The following is a 12,897-nucleotide window of genomic DNA, read 5'->3' as shown; positions in this document are numbered from 1 at the left end:
GCACAGACCTCTGAGAAGTCAAAGTGTGATTGGCTAAATATTTACATATTGGTTATTTGATACAAATTTTCGTGAAACATGTTGTTAATACCCTGACAACAAAGATTTTACTTTGCCTTCCCAATTTGCACCTGCTTTATTTCTGCAGGTGTGTGTGAAGTGAACTGTATTTCTATTTTTAACAGGAATAGCTTTGTATAAAACAAACACTTTCTCTGAAGTTTTAGAATTATGGGGTTTTTCTTATATTCCAGAAGTTTTCCCTAGAGCCTTATTCAAAAAAGAGAGGAAACCAAGGATAACCAAACCCTTTGCTCTAGCAGTAAACCAAACTATTACAAAGAATCAGGCTTGCCTTTCAGTCCTAATTTCCATATGGCTGTAGTTGACCTGGTACAGTTTAGAGCCTCCCTTCTTTGGGTCCAGTGCTCTACATGGACACAAATAAAAATGCACTAGGGGGAGAAGAGACTTGGTTCATTTTTGATGATTAAATTAAAAATACAGTACTAGTAAATTTTTGAAAGACAGTATTATGGTATTCAAAATGAAATTAAAATTAATATTTAAAGATTGAAAATATACTTCTTAATTCCATGTTTTGGTCAACTGTGTGTAAAAACTGGATATTTAAGAGATTCAGGTACAAAATCAAGTTTTGTTTCTGTCTTGTTCCTCTTGAAACCAAAAGTGGGTTTGCCCACTTTTATCCTTGGGAATGTAATAAGGCCCTTAATTTTCAATACCTTATAACTACTGGAAAAACACTCTATGCTAGGATGAATGCACCCTTAATGAGTAATTTTTTTTTTTTTTTTTTTTTTTTTTTTTTTTTTTTTTTTTTTTTTTTTACTGCTGCAGTTCCTAGGTAACACAGAAAGTGATTTGGAAGACTAAGCAGTGAGGGAGACACAGGTTCAATAAATCAGTACAAACCTTCATTACAACCAAAACTATTCTTTCATTCTTTACCAGGACAACTGTCCTTATTCTCCAATCAACTATTCCAACTTCATCTAAGTGAGAACTTCCTTCCTTCCTTCCTTCCTTCCTTCCTTCCTTCCTTCCTTCCTTCCTTCCTTCCTTCCTTCCTTCCTTCCTTCCTTCCTTCCTTCCTTCCTTCCTTCCTTCCTTCCTTCCTTCCTTCCTTCCTTCCTTCCTTCCTTCCTTCCTTCCTTCCTCCCTCCCTCCCTCCCTCCCTCCCTCCCTCCCTCCCCCCCTAAATCACATCACACATATGCCACGGTTCCTTCTTTTAACTGAATCCTACAGTGCTGGGTTTTTTTCTCATTGACTTCAGCATTTCCTTTAATGTTTGTATTAGAAACACAAGTTAGGGGAGATAATAGGAATGAGGCAATTCCTGTGTGCCTATTGGCCATCTCCCTTGAATATCTTCCTAATGTCACAAAGTTTAACTACATATTTTGAGACTTCCAAAATCAGGTTTGACAGCTTGGGCTTCAAACTATGGCTTCCTCTGCATTGTGTCATGGTAAATTTGTGACTGGCAATATTTCACAGGCTGCAGTTGCTTATGATTTTTCTGTGTAATTGGCTCTGTGTAGGCTGCTGGATTTTTTTATTTCTTTTTTCTTGATTAATATTAAAAGAACATAACTGATTACATTGCTTTGTGTTTTCTGTACTAGGATCTTTTGTTCTTTACTTTTCAAGAAATATTTTATTTTAATTAAATTAAAATTTTGTAATGAAGGATGCAAAACTGTGAGTCAACTTGCAATATTTTGAATCATTTACATAAATTCCTCACTGTAAAATATTTCTTTGTTTACCTATAGAATAGAATTAACATGTCATCCCTAAGCTTTTACTTGTTTTGGGGTGGTTTTTTAAAAAAATTTTTAAGGTTGCTAACCATTTAATGCTATCTAACTTACCTAAAATAAATCTCTAACTCTGTCAGCCATGAAAGACTGGAGAAAACATGACTGAGATATGCAAGGTGAGCTCAGAATTTTCATAAATATAAAAGAAGTGGAACTGAAAGTACACTTGGGTTTATAATTATTAAATTTACTATTTTTTTTTTTTTAAGAAAAACTTTGAATTGAATATAAACATATATACATTATCAAAAATTAAATGCTTTTGAAAGAAAGGTTATGTGGAAAACCAATATTTTTTTTAGAGTTCTAGTGTAATGCTAATTGCAATGTTTTCCATGTCTCTATGTTAACAAATTTAAGAGGTAAGAGTAGGAGCAGTGTCTTTACATACTTACCATGGCATAGTTGCATGTTTGTTCACTTGCTTCCCTATTAGAACATAAGGGGGCAGGATACTGAAATTACCCTGAAGCAAAAATACTTAAACCAATTTGCAAAGGATTTTTGCAAGAGAGGGGTCCCATCAGGTTAAAAAGATACCACCTAAAATGACATCTAATTTCAGTACTAAGTGTTCACAGAATCAGCTTCAAGATTAGGTGAGAGACCCTGTAATTTTTCAAGATGATTTCTCTGTTACTGTCCAGATAGAGAAAGCACAGACTTGGGGCTTTTAAAAAGTCTTTTGGACTCTCAGTTCTACAAATTCTAGTCCCTCCAGATGAACTTGGACTTAATTGGGAGTACAAGCAGCTGCAAGATTTTCAGGTGTCACAGAATTTCCGTAACAGTCTATGTTTGCACTCATCAGTGTTTGTGTTTACTTTTGTGAGAGTAATGAGTAGTCCAGCTAGAAAAATTTATCTGCAAGCCAGAGCCATGTGAGCATTTGTGGTCACTGAAAAGAGTATAGTTACTTTCTATCTCTTTCATTTGCCAAGTGCCAGGAGAAGATAACCAGCTTGTGTTCTATAAGAATGAGCTTCCATGGAAGCTTCCTGGTGGCTTGCAGAGGCACCAATTGCCTGAATCTTTCTGGTGGGGTGATTAACTTTGGTGTTATCTTCTCTTACTAAGTCTACAAATTACTGTAAACCAACAAAGCTGTCACCAGATTTATCAGCCAAAACGAACCCATGAAATTACTTACTTTTCAGTAGTGTTTGAGGGCTCACAACCATAAGTGCATTTTTTTGTTATGTATTTGCACAAGCCAACAAACACACAGACACAATGTACAAACATGCTTCATTTTAAGCCAAATGCCCTGGACCTCACATGTTAGCCTTTTCCCTCACAAAGATTCCACTGAATTAATCAGGACCAAGGTGCCAAGAGTCCTTTACTTCATCCTGTCAATTCAAATAGAACAGATTTGTTCCAGATGCATTGCAAGATGTCTTTGTTTAGTGCGACACCTTATTAACACCCATCCAGTTGTGGCCACGTACTCTTTACTTCTCAGTAGTAATCAGAACGAAAAGGTTGGGATTAATCTGTGTTCAGAGTCTGGCTTACCAAACCTAAGAACAGAGCAACAATGATTTCTTGATGCTTTTCTTTCTTTTTGAGAGTAGCAAATGAGCTTTATCTTGAGGTTTCTGGTTTTTCTTGGAAGACATTGTAGTGACAGAATTGTAGAGAAGAAATTTCCTCTTCTTATTTCTAAGATAAAGGCAACTAGCAACAGGACAAGAGGAAATGGCCATAAGCAGTGACAGGGGATTTTCAGGCTGGATATCAGGAAGAATTTCTTCACAGAAAGAGTTGTTAATCATTGGAATGGGCTGTCCAGGGAAGTGGTGGAGTCACCATCTGTGGAGGTGTTCAAGAAAGGACTGGACGTGGCACTCAGTGCCATGGTCTGGCTGACAAGGTGGTGATCAGTCAAAGGTTGGACTTGATGACCTTTTGAGGTCTTTTCCCACGTTTTGATTCTATTGGTTCTATGATTCTAAAACTAAACCCCTCACACTGTCATCAGGTTACATTATTAAAACAAAACAACAAAAACTCAATCAAACCCAAAACAACTTGAAATGTAGCTACACACTCAATCTGTACTTTAGCATCGCTGACTACATCATTTTGTTTCTGAACCTGGAGAAGACTGTGGGGAGCTGGTGCACATGTGTGTGCAGACACATTTGCCTGAGAGAAGGATGTGCTTCCTCAAGGATCCTGTCATGGAGGATCAAGCGGTAGAACAAATCCTGCAGCTGGGTAGGTGTGCTGGAGTAAGACAGGGCAAGTCTCCTGGGTTGCTGTCGTGGAACACTGTGTGCCCAGGTCTCACCCCTGCCCTACTCTGCAGGTCAGCGTGAGGTCACCCATGGAGGTGTTTGCAACCAGCCATCGAGGGCCGAGCTCATGCAACAACACAACACCCTTCTCAGATAAAGTGCTATCCTACTCACCCCTCAAAGGTATGCCCAAGCAAAGGTAAACAGGGGCCTTGCCTAGAACTAACTAGAATGGTGAACTAGAATGGTTACAGGCTTAGTTTTCTTATTAAGAATCATTTAAAATGAAACTTTAATAGTGTAGAGGTAGTTGCAGCAGTATGCCTTCTCTTAAACAAGGGATAAAATAAACAGAGTTTGGGTAAGGTACAAGAATTTATGATGGTATAAAAGAGGTTAAAACATCACATTACTAATGAATGTAATTAAAGCAATGTATTTTTCCTAAGGTGGATCAATCCGAAGTGACTTCTGGGAGACAGCAAAGAGAAAAGGTACCCAAATAATGTCCCAGGCTCTCCCCTCCCTTTTCCGCTGCATCAGAAATGCTTCAAACTGTAGGAAGCATTTCCAGAAGGAGTGCAGTGCAGCAGAGGCCTGCTACAGCCAATGTAGCTGTCTCCATTTACAGCAGCCAAAGGGCTTGTCCCTGTTTTCTTTCTGCAGAATAACATGCAAAGCAAATTTCAGGTCTTTATTATGAAGCTGAGGCCAGGTTTCAGGCGTGATGTTCTGCCTGGAGGTGGTCCCAGAGTATGAAAGAGTGACTGAGAGAGAAAAGGGCATCTTGTAGGTGATACCTAATTTGTTTTTTCACACTCTAAACTGAATTTTGAACTTTTTTGTTTTGCAGTGAATGTAAGCATTTCATTTGCATGATTGTATTGCTCGTAAAATGGGTTGCTAATATTGAGCAATGCTGTCAATAAAAAGAGAGTCCCTTAAAATGCTTATAATCATCTCTACAGTTAGTACCCCTTTAAAGGGAGTATTTACATGATCCATCAACAGATCAGTTAAGTACTTTCAGTACACTTTACTTGCATTTGGCAGAACAATTTCCTTGCAGAAGTACACCAATGAGTGGGAGATATGGTAGCTAACAAAATAAAGTAGGAAGAAATGTTTGGGGATTTTTTTTTCCCCTAGGGTTTATAAAGAAAGAAAAAAAAGCTTCGATTCAGTCAGAAAGACCTCACTTGCCTAACTCACACAAGCTGCCCTTCTGTTTTAAACTACAAGCCTTTACAGCTGTGAAAGAGCGTGAGCTCGAAAAAGAAAACAGTACGTCCAGTGGGTTCAAAATTCTGTGTATAGGCATTCCCCCAGTTTCTGAAATTTTAGGGTTGAGTTCTGGCTTTATTAGCCTCATGGTAAAATTACCACAGGCAGGAATACAATTTTAATCTTAAAGGTGTTTTGTTCTAATTAATGAAAGTTGGCATTTTATAGAATGCATGAGATTTCATTACACACACACACACATACACACAAAAGGCAATAAACAAATACAATGAAATGAACTTACCCAAGTAAAACTGGAGCTGCACAAGTGTCTATCTTAAGAAAAGGAACACTTTTTTTTCTCCTAAAATGGTGGACAAAATCACAGTTAAAGTAAAATGTGACATGGGCAACCTTTGCCAATGAGGTCTTTAAAATCACTGTTACTTACATTTTTTGTTTGCATTTATGTTTTAGGATTTATCTTTCTTTCCCTCTCTGTTTAGGAATCTGCAAGCCTACTAGAGCCAAAAATATTTGATTTCCTTTGTGAGAAGGATGTATAGCTGCTGAATAATTTATATTGTATTCATAAGATAATTCATTAATGGCGGTGCTTCTCCCCTCCCCCAGATCTGAACGCTTCCCAGATTAATAATTCATTCATCCTTCTGATCCAGCTGAACTAAGGAGAGGGTGATATCTTACAGAGAAAGTGACAAATGCATAAAACAATGTTTTCCTGACCATTGTTAGAACATGATCTTGATCAGGACATTTTGATGGTGAATCACTCAGATGAAAGCAGGGTATGTGTGGTGAGTCTGTAGGCAGTCACTGTGGAAGCAGACGGCATGAGCAAACATTTGGGAACAAGTTATAGAAGCATAGACTCAGATCACTCATGTAGATGGGATCTTTTAGTCCTCAGCAAAGATGATTTGGATTTTAGTGGCACTTCCTATTCCCTGCATGTGGAACTGGCAAGGAAATTGAGCTGCTGTGGGATGAAGTGGGTAGGAATGGAGTGATGGTCAATGTGCCAGTGGGCAGCTGCTGTTCCAGGGCTGGACAAAGCCCCTGCGGCAGAAGCCATGGACAGGAGAGAGTGGATGGGATGGGAGCAGGTCCCACAGGTGCATCCCAGGGACTGAAGACCACCCTGTCTGAGGAGAGGATGGGGGCACAGCATTGGTTCAGCCTGGAGAAGGAGAGACCCTGTGGCTCCCTGCAAATACCTGGTGGGAGAAGAGGGAGGAAGCACTGTCCCAGCTTTGCAACTGGCCGCATCCTGCGCAAGGGCTGGGGCAGATGATCCCCTTTCCACCCAAACTGATGGGAGTCCATGATTCCAAGCTAACAGGCTGACTCTTCTGGAGCACTGAAACAGGGCAAGAGCAGCACGTCTATTCCAACAGGATATCCTCAAGAGCCTTATTTCTGAGACTCTTATGCGATGGGAAAGTGTTTTACTTTGCCTTAAGAGTCTGCTGAAAGGCAAAACCATCCTACACATGCCATAGGGGAAGGCAAGAGTTCACCACTTCCAACAATAAAGAAAGAGAATGTTTCTTTAGACATCTGAGCATGATTTTAACAGCCTAATATGAATCAGCCAGGATTGAAAATGATGGTCAAATTATAAATAGAGCTGAGAGGCACGACATACAAAAATACAGTTGTGTTAGCATTGTAAATTTTGTATAAACAGAAGGAAAAAAAAACCCTGAAATTTTTCAGGCTTTAAGTCCAGCTGCTCTGTTAACATGAAACCTGTTCTTTCCCTTGTTATTTTTCATTCCTGAGCCTATGAAACCTTGGTTGGGTCCAGCCACCTCTCCCAGTGCCAGCTCCTCCCTCTCCAGCCATTGCAACCCTTGAACTGCTTTCTTGCTTTGCAGGAGAGAGATCAAGAACAGGTTCAATGTTTCTTATTGCAATCTGTCTCTTCCTATGCTAAAATCTAGTGTGAGATCATTAACAAGTGTTTCCTGTGGAGATATCTGGTCATGGCCACAGCTGCCTGGACGAATATGTCATTTGGTTGAACTTTTAAGTGTCCGTTTTCCAGCCTGTCCTCACCTGTGTGCAAGCTGCAACAGCTTAGATCCCCTGGTAGCTTGCAGGCAGCTACCATGACTGACAGGAAGACCCTGATGTTGCTGTTCTCTGCAGCCCTTCACACCAGAAGACTTTGTAGTCTGCTTGTTACTTAATTAGCCTCTGAAAAAATTTGAAAATATTTTGGTAGCACTGCCATAGATGCTCTGGACAGCCGAAGCCTGCCTGGAGCTGGGTGGCTCTGGGGGAAGTCCTCAGGGTGCTCTGGTGTTGGGCATGAAGGGGTTTGGCTGTGGCAAGCAGCTGGTTCTCACTTCTGGGTGAAACCTTTGGGTGCTGACAGCAGCAGATGTTGTGGCTTTTACTTCAGTAAGAACCAGTTTGGATCCAGAGACTTTGATGAAAATTTACTTCAGCTGAAAGAAAGCTTTTCTTACTTCTGGGAGGTTTCTTACTCTGACAGGTTGTGAACTAAATGGCCTGGATTGTAAATTTATTTGTCAGCCCTAAGTAAGAATATTCTGACTTGAACTGGAAAAGAGGGAAATGTACTATGCATCAGGTCATAATGAAACATAGCATCTTTTCTCTGAGTTTTGCATTGATTAAGCCACTCTAAAGGGTACAGTTATACCCTGGATTGCTCCTTGCTCTTCCTATCACCACCGTCACCCTTTCTTGCCTTAATTTGTTCATGGTGGGGGCATCAGATCCAATTTTCTTACACACTCAAACATACGGATTCAAGATGTGGGCTGGTCTTACAGAAGGATATTGTGTTTTTACTTTCTCTAAAACTAAGTAAGCAATTGTCACAATCCAAGCTATTGTACTGAATTAAGAAAAAAAAAAGGTTATAAAATGGGAGACTGTGTATGGGTGGCAAAACTAGGCACTGCATAAATGTGCAGAGCAAGAGTATGCTTATTAAATAGGCATCAGAGAATTAGAGGAAAGTATTTCAGTTTACATTCAAGAGTATTATGGGATTTTTTATAGGGCCCAAAAGAACTTCCCAAGCATTAACACATGCAGTATGAGATGCAGAAGTGGTAGAATCTATATAAAGGTGAACAGACATGTAAAACCAGAATAACTTGTTAGCATTTACATTGTTGCTGCCTTGAGGCTATGGCAACTATTTCATTTAGACCTTCATTCAACTTTTTTTTTTTTTCAGTGGGGTAGATTAAAAGACAACATTTTTTTAAGGCCAGGGAACAACATAAATGACAAATCAAGCTAATCTTGTGCTATTCTTTCAGAATAATGAAGGGCACATGTAAGAACCCTACAGAATAAAAGGTACTGTTACTAATAATGCATTATGAAAGGAGGAGGTGAAGGTTTGGTTTATGTTCTTTTTCCTTGGCTGTAAGTGTAAAGATCAGATGACATATTTATCTCTGGATCTATTCATTTGTGCCGTAGTGACAATTCATCTCTTACCACCCTTTCCTAGGTGACTCCTCAGAGTCTCCAGACTTCTGGACAGAGAAGAGGAGGGAATTATGACAGCAGAAAAATCTATGCAAATAAATCCTCAGTAATGAGAGGGAAGGTGAGTTTCGCACTGTTTGATTTTGACTTTTAACTCAATTACTGAAAAATACTCAGGAGAAAATTTATCTCTCTGTCTTTCTTCAGGGCAGAAAAGGTTCAAAGTGAACATGTGAGGTCTCCAATGGCTCCTCGAGCAAAGTTATAAGAAAATCAGCCTTCCTGGTAGCTTAAAGGTAAAAAAAAACGGAAGAAAATCCCATCCTCTTAAACATTTTATCATGCATTTAACCTTCTTAAATTATTGAGAAACGTGCCAATTAAGAGTTCATCTTTTAAAACATTCTTATCTAGATTTTTTGAACAAACAGACAATTGGATGGGCATTCGCCCATCTTTTTATTACTTTCTTCCCCAGATTGGGAAGTGCTATACATTGTCACAGGCCATAACAAGAGGTCCATTTGCTGAGGGATTTGCTTTCAGCAGGGACACAGACTGTGGTATATCTCTACTACCAAAAAGACATCTGTTTTAAAGCAGGGGAACCAGGATGCATTATTGTCCCGCTCTAAAATGCCAGTAGTGTCAAACAGAGTTTTTACTATCCTGTACCTCAAAGCCAGCGCTGAACTTTACAGCAAGAGGTGATATCATACAAGCACTTTAGGATAAAACCAAGAAAGCTTTGTTTACTTGAGGGTTTTACCAGGGTGGGGGAAGGGAAGAAAAAAAAAATCTCTTTCGTTATAAGAAAAACAAAGTAATTCTTGTTGGGAGTGGTGAGATCTAAGGTAGATTGGAAGCGGAGGGAAGAAAAAAGATGTCAGTTGCCTCACCCCTTACACCACTGCCCCTTGAGTCTCATGATCACAGAATCACAGAATCATTTGGGTTGGAAGGGACTACAACATGACCTAGTCTAGCCTTTGACTGCTCTCTACCTTGTCAACTAAACCACAGCTCTAAGTGCCACACCCAGTTGTTTCCGGAACAGTTTCAGGGATGGTGACTTGGCCACCTCTCTGGGCAGCCTGTTCAAATGTTTAACAATCCCTTCAGTAAAGAAATTCTTCCTGATGTCCCACCTAATGACATACCCATTGAATGGATTATTTAATTTTAAAATAAGGCCAGATTTTCAACAAGTGTATGTTGCTATCACTCTGCTGTAGTACATGGAGCAGTGGTACTTATATTAGTTGAAACCCTGACCTTTTAAACTCTTGCCTTTGTCTGTCTATATGAGTGCTTTTCCTTTTTAAACTGTCTACTGAAACATAATAACATTAATTTTTTAACAGCACTTAAATTACTGCTTACACTGACAGCCTCTAATAAAACTTGAACACAGATGTTATAGGGTGTATTAATTTTATCATTAAACCTTAATGGCTAGTAGAACTTAGGCTGTACCTGAAGAGACATGCCTCTGAAATTGCAATCACAAACCTTTCTGCTGGAGGCTTTTTCTTGTACCACAGCAAGAATTCTCTTTCCAGTAGATTTAAACCATCTCCCCAAACCAAGACATGTTGATGAAAGACATGCATTTTGCTTGAACAACTCTAGCTATATTGGGGTTTTGTTAGCTGTAGCAGTTGAAGGGAAACTAACAAAATGCTTTCATAGATCAGCTTCTTGCTTCAAACTTACAGCAAAGCCCTCATAAAACTTCTAAACTTGAATAGAAAGAAGAGTAAGAAGATATTAGTGATATCTGAGTTTGGTTGCTGTCATGTAAGTCAAGTGAAAAGAAATTACACCTACTCTGGGTGAAACAGTGATTCACATTGCTCACCTTTAAGTTGAAGAGCCTTTAAAAGGAAATTTGGTTCTGTCTCGAAGTGGATGTGTGTGGGAGACTGATATTAACACCTTGCACTGCAGGAACTGTTCTCTCGGTCCCTTTTCACCGCTGACTAAACACAAACAGCGTGGGGTTAGCAAAGAGCCACAGGCAGCAGGGCTGCTTATAGCCCATGCTGAAGGAGAAGCTCGATTCGACAAGGTAAATGAAGGGCAGACTACTCATGGGTCATATTTCCCCGACCCACTGAAGCCCTTACACTACATTATACATGCCATTGTGCTACATTTATTCTAGAACATCAGCCCAAAGCCTGGATTCTCCACCAGCCTCATTAGCCCTTGAAGCACACTCAGCTGATGCTGAGGCCCATACCCACACCCCCTCTTACTGCCAGAGCTGCCAGTGTAAAAACACATTAAAAGAGCCAGAGAGCAGCACAATTTTAAATGTATCAGTTTCCCTTTGTTAGCTACATTGCTGAGCCATATTACCCACAACATGAAAGATTTCTGTATTTAACAGGACAGGTGTGTAGTTTAAAAGACCATTTGACAGTTACCTCTGAAAAATGTTCTAATAGCTTAGGTCACCTAATTTGTTCTCCAAGTCGAAGGTAACAGCTAGCATAAATCTCTATTTTCCCTCTCTGATGTTGCTTTAAGATAACCTTGCCTGCTCCACTACATTTTTTCCCAATTAATCTATGAGGTTTGACAGCATTTAAGGAAGTAAGGACCTCAGGAAAAGCTACTGCCGTTTAAGACTTAATGCCAAATATTTTTATTAAGATCTTTCTCCCACCATGAATATTAAGTGTTTATAGCTGTGCTGGGCCAAGAAGAAGGCAGCACTCAGATACTTCAGCTGGATGGTTTCTGTAAGGCTGGCAGACCTTCTGACTGTTTTAATTGACAGCATAACTCTGCTCCCTTAATATGATGCAGAAAAAAAATTACAAGTGGCCATTTAAACTCTATTTCTCTGTTACCCAAGTCTGCCTGAAAACTCTTGGAAATCACAGTGATGTACCTGAAAGCAGTAGAGGTGTGTCCCTGGCTGCCACGGTGGGGTGTCCTGCAGATCCCCTCACAGAGCTGGAGACAGCAGCTGCTGCAGGGGGGATGCTCTCTGCTGCTACTGCTGCAGTCAAACTGCCTTGGATGTCTGTGTCTGACTGCACTGCTCAGGGCGGATACATCTCTACAGCTGTACAGATGTAGGAACATTTATCGATAAATCTTGAGCTGGTATAAATTGGCATCACTGTTTTTGATGGGAACATAGCCATTTACCTTAGGTGAGTACTTGGCTCTTTTATGTTCATGTTGTGCCAAGACTTTCTCACTCTCAGGGTGCTTTAATTAATATACAGCTAGCTATTTATTGAACCCCACCTGGCAGAGTTCAAGGACTTCTTCAGAGATGCTGAAAGTCCTGACTAGACACTGCAACAAAGCACCTCAGAGGCTCTCAGAATTGGCCAGAGCATGTTTTGCACTACAGAAGACCAGATCCTTTGTGTTTATCTTCTGTGAGGTCGATTTCTTGCATTTTGTTGGATAGCTTCACATGTAATGAGCCTGATGCATTAAAGTGCAAGATTACTAATGAGAAATATTATGAAGAGCTGAGAGTACTAGAAAGCATATATGGAGCAAAAGGACAGATACCTATGTTTTGGGGCTATATAAATCCCTTGGACGAAGACTACTACTTCTATTTGCATTTGTTTAACACCTAGCATGCTCAGGCCTGGCTCTGCAGCTGCAGTATTTATCAGTTTTCACTGCTCAAATAATATAATACAACACATGTGCAGATCTAATACTTCTTGCCACATTTTAAAGCAATATCTAATTAGGATGTAAAACTAAATTCTACTAAATGACTGGAACTATATGAGTTTTTGAACACTGCCAGAACAGTGCAATTGAGGAAGGAGGTACAGACAACCCTCTGAACTAATTAATTCTGAGCTTGGTCACTACAGACAGGGCACATTCTTCAGCATGAAGAAATGAAAATGGCAAACACTTGACCCACTGCTGAGCCAGGACACTCCTCTTGGACCTTCCTAGTCGGAAGTAAAGGAGGAACCTGAATAAGATGACATCAATCCCCATTTGTTCCCATCTACACACCATTTACAGGAAAGTTTATTTCCCAGAAGGCTGGGTTTTGTCTGAAACTTACAATACTAACTTAG

This window comes from Coloeus monedula (assembly GCF_965178545.1).
Source record: "Coloeus monedula genome assembly, chromosome: 3".
Lineage (NCBI taxonomy): Eukaryota > Metazoa > Chordata > Aves > Passeriformes > Corvidae > Coloeus > Coloeus monedula.
The sequence above is the reverse complement of the archived record's forward strand: the minus strand, read 5'-3'. Positions refer to the sequence as shown.